Source organism: Cyprinodon variegatus, unplaced genomic scaffold (genome assembly GCF_000732505.1).
Source record: "Cyprinodon variegatus isolate N-32 unplaced genomic scaffold, C_variegatus-1.0 Scaffold328, whole genome shotgun sequence".
NCBI lineage: Eukaryota > Metazoa > Chordata > Actinopteri > Cyprinodontiformes > Cyprinodontidae > Cyprinodon > Cyprinodon variegatus.
This window is the reverse complement of record NW_015150781.1, coordinates 735283-739726: the sequence shown is the minus strand read 5'-3', so window position 1 is coordinate 739726 and position 4444 is coordinate 735283. Positions and strand designations below refer to the sequence as shown.

Genomic DNA, 4444 nt, shown 5'->3' with positions numbered 1-4444 from the left:
CAAGAAGAAAAGGGACAAGAAGAGAGGGACACAACCTAGAACAGATAATGGATGTCTATTCTATTAACATTTCTACATCTGTAGAATGGGTCTGTTTTATTTGTTGCCTTCTCCATTCAGAGGGGCCCCTGCCTGCCTCTGCCTAGGGCCCTAAGTTTCCTAAATCTGCCCCTGGTTCCTTAGTAACTCCTCGATATGATGTTTCACTCAACAAAGTCCATACTATAATAGATAGACAATAATCTGGTACGCAGTAAAGTCGTTTTTTTTTTTGATGATGTGACTTTGCAGGATTAGGGTTTATCCAGAACCAACACTAAGAATTTCTACTCTAATTTTGTGTTAAAGTCCCCTAATAAGTACTGGTTAAATAAAGTTTAGTTCCTTATTAGTTCCCCTTTGTTCACCTTGGTAACTATGCAGTACTTATTAGGAGCACTCCCCTCGCAAAGCATTCTGGGATATATCTGCTAGTTAATCAGAGGACGGGCCATTCACCATTATTTTTTTTCCCAGGTGAGTTGAAGAAGGGATTCATGCAAACGCTGCTGGATAGTGGAGCTCTGGGACCGACCTACACTGTGGTATAACGCACAAAAAACTGCTATTTATGGTCCCATTATTATCTTACTCCTTCTAGTGGAGGATCTAAGCAGTACATGTGACAAAAACCAGTTTGATTCTGAAATCCCAGTAAAGTGTTCCCACCCTTCAAGCTAGGCACAAATATAAACAGTGATAAGATATTTAAAGAGTCAATAGTTATTTCTTTATTGTCAGAGTAGAAAATATTTCATAAAATAATTTATAGTTTTAAAAATAACAATTTTTAATATTATTTCAAGTGACAGACTTGGGATTGTAAAGGCTGCAGATTGAGAAGGCACTGTCATTATCTATATGCATAAATAAATTACAAATCAATGCTTAAATCATTTCAAGTTAAGGATCCTCAGATTATAGCAGCACTGGGTTTCTCTGTAGTCTTAATAGATTTTAATTTATAAAAATGAATTCCAGAGAGAGGAACATCAACTAAAACCTCATCACTTCATTTCCATTTTTTTAGATGTCAAATCCCAGGTTTTGATCTAACTGAAGGTTAAAAAGTCAACATCAAATACAGTAACGGCTTTAACATCTAGGCGTACTTTGTTTTTTTGTGAATGATTTGACAAACTGCCAACTTACCGCGCTCCCACAGAACTGCGGTTGGGATGGAGGCAGAAGAGCGAGGCCACGCAGTAAATACAGCACAGGAACATGGAAACCAGTCGCCTCTTTAAAGACATGTTCCACCTGGAAGAAGCATAAAAGCACTTTGAGTTTCCCTGCAATCAGTCCCACGCTCAGAGAGAAACAGTTCATCCACAGATTGTCACAGTCTTGGTTTTGTTATGTTTATTTAGAGTATTCAGTTTTACTTTGCTCCTTGTTTTAGTGTTTAATTATTATTTTGTTGTTTTCTTATTAGTTCCTGTCTTCCAGGTTTTCCATTTGTTGTCCTCTGCTGCCCTCTTGTGTCCTCTTTCTCTTGCTCTGTTTTCTGTTCTGCCCTCACCTGTTTTCAATCCCCTCGTTAGCCCTCTTTTTGTCTCTGTCCCCTTTAAAAGCCTCCCTCTTCAGTTCCTGTTTGCTGGATCCTCGTCTAACGTCTGTCTGCTTTCCTCGTCTCTCCCTGGCTCCTAGAGTTGGGTTTTCCCCTGATGTCTCCTTGGTTCTGGTTTGTTTGTTATTTTGTTGGTTTTTTTTATTCCTGTCTCTGTACCAGTGGACCTCATTAAACCCACCTAAATTCACCTCTGCCTACTTGCCTCTGCTTTTGGGTCCTCAATCCAACACCAAATCGTGACACAGATTATCAATCCTTTTCCTACAGTCCGCCTCTATCAGCTAATATGGATTTTAAATGTATCCATAACTCATAAATTATTGTTGATATTTTCTCAAATGACAGATATTTTAATATACTTTCTTCAGATTCATTGAAACAGAAAAGTTTAAAATACTGCATTATCATGAAGGTAATTTATTTTTCTGTTTTGGTTAAATTAAATGCTTTCCTAATAATATGGAAAAATATAGGGATGCAGGATATAATCGGCCCCCTATCGGTATCGGCCTTAAAACTGAATATCGGACATCGGCCACCCCACCGATATTTAACCCGATATTTGATCAGCTTCTGAGTTTCTAAAGTCTAAAAAAAAAAAATAAAAAATACTACTTCTTCCTCAAAAACTTCTTTTTTACAGACTTAAAAACTTCTAAAGACGAGGGAAAAAATATTGATCCATTAAAATATCCCAATATCTTCATATGCTGATATATTGCCATTTAAAAACACCATATCAATCTCTTTTACTAATGAAATATTGCTATATGTCATCGTTATGCTACGAAATCCCCCGAAAATTCACCCAATGTTGCCATATTTTTATATGTTGATATATTGACGCGGTATCGATCTATTTTACTAACAAAATCTCACAAGAATTTGCAAAATATCACGAGAGTTTGTAACAGAACGATGAAATTTCACCAGATTTTGAAAGTAAAATAGATCGATACCGCGTTTTTAAAAATCTATTTGATATCAGCATATGAAAATATATTTGAGTATATTATTTTTCAAAGTGTCAGAAATGGATAACAAAACTGCTATTTTCAATGACTACTTATTTTTGTCCAGCTTTAACATCGGTATCGATATCGGTTATCGGCTACATGAGGTTTAAAATATCGGCATATCGGATATCGGCCAAAATCCCAATATCCTGCATCCCTAGAAAAATATGATGTTTCTGATTGAGGTCACCAAGATCTATATACTTTTTTAGTAAAAATGACAGTGAAGGCATCTATACGAGACAAGAGAGGTTAGGGTTTTTATGCATTCCTTAAAAACTCCTCGTTTCTAAACATATGTGCATTGCATCGCACATATATTAAGATAACAATTACAATTCAACGGAGTGAGCCGCTCCAGATTGGGCTCCATATTTACGGCCTCATGCTGGAGGCTGAACCTCAACCCCAGCATCAAATCTTTTGGAACCTCTTACCTGTTTTCTACGACTATAGTCCCGTTTTTGGGCTCCATCTATTCCCACATCATGATACCGCCACAACCATGTTTGTTGCAGGTTGGGCATATAGTTTGGTTCCAGCTTAAAGAACCTTTATCAAGATGTTTTCTTCTGACTAAAATCAAACTTTTTATCTATTTATTCTCACCACTCCACCATGACGGTTAGAGTTTTTAAGTGAAAAGTTTGGCATCAGCAAACCAGCTTAGATTAATTCATGTCATTTTCTTGCACTTGATTTTATTCAGTGATATTAGATCAACAATAAATGAATCTTCAGCTCCAGCTTAAAGTTTTATAGGTCTGTCTAATGAAGCCCTTTCAAAAAGAGAAACTGTGGCTGTAATGTGACAGAATGCAAAAAATAATCAATGGATATAAATAGCATCCAAAGGAACAATGTCACTTATGAATTGCTGTTTTTAACCTTTATAATGAATCAGATATTATTAGTAATTACACTTTATCTTTGTTATACTTCTATGAAAAAAGAGAAGCAGAAAAACTAAAAATTATATATTATTTTTGATTAAACAGACAAATAGAGCAACAAAGTGAGTCTATTAATGTGTAACAGTTGGACTGTATCACAGAAGATCATCATCACCTTAACAATCCTGTCCAGAAACAAATTCTTCACAGATTTCCAGGAATTGTGGGAATCTTCACTCTGGCCCAACAGAAGAGACCAAACTCCAGGAGAAACCAGTAGAATCCTTCCCAGTAGCAGAGTGTTGCTATGGACAGAGGTGTAAACAGAGCCTGGGTTCCCTGGGTTGCCGTGGGAAACCAAGGACAATGCTGACATGTGCGTTTTGCTTTGAAAGCTCCTGAAAGGTCCAGCATGGATGAATGACATTCCTACAATGTTTCTGTTGGTTGGAGCTATTTTGGTTTGTTGATGTGATGGTCGGTGTGGGGGGTGGGGGTGTTGGGGGGGGGGTTGTGGGGGGGTGTGGGTGGATCTAAAAGGGAAGTAGAACTTTGCTATTGTTGTTTTATTTCATAGCTTTTCTGAGAAGCTTTCTAAGAATGCAGAACGTTTACAGTTTCATTCTGACCCAGACATTCATTTAAAGCTTCACAGAGACCATCAGCCCCACCTTTCATGATCATTAATATCATCTTAATCGAGTCCCAAAGGCAACCTAACCACCCTGGTTTGATCAGATCATTTTTCCTCTTTAATGACACTGAAGTGAATCGAATAATGTTTAGATGGAAACTTGCTTGTAAAACTGAACACTAATAGGGCCGGCTCTATCAAAGGTTTAAGGATATAAAAACGTGAGCTATTTCACTGCGCACGCTAAAAAATGTACAAACTGATCTATGAACAGCGTGCTAAAACGATT

The 4444-nt window shown here is 37.2% G+C and overlaps 1 long non-coding RNA gene across 1 annotated transcript in view; it reads right to left on the bottom strand.

Annotated features, from left to right (window-relative positions):
* The window catches only part of LOC107091192, a 6059-nt gene extending 2255 nt beyond the window's left edge, over positions 1-3804 (bottom strand). The window contains exons 1-2 of the long non-coding RNA XR_001481516.1: positions 3697-3804; positions 1192-1299 (exon numbers count right to left, since the gene is read on the bottom strand). This is a non-coding gene — a long non-coding RNA (uncharacterized LOC107091192). The remainder of the gene's footprint in view (positions 1-1191; positions 1300-3696) is intronic.
* Positions 3805-4444: the final 640 nt, after the last annotated feature.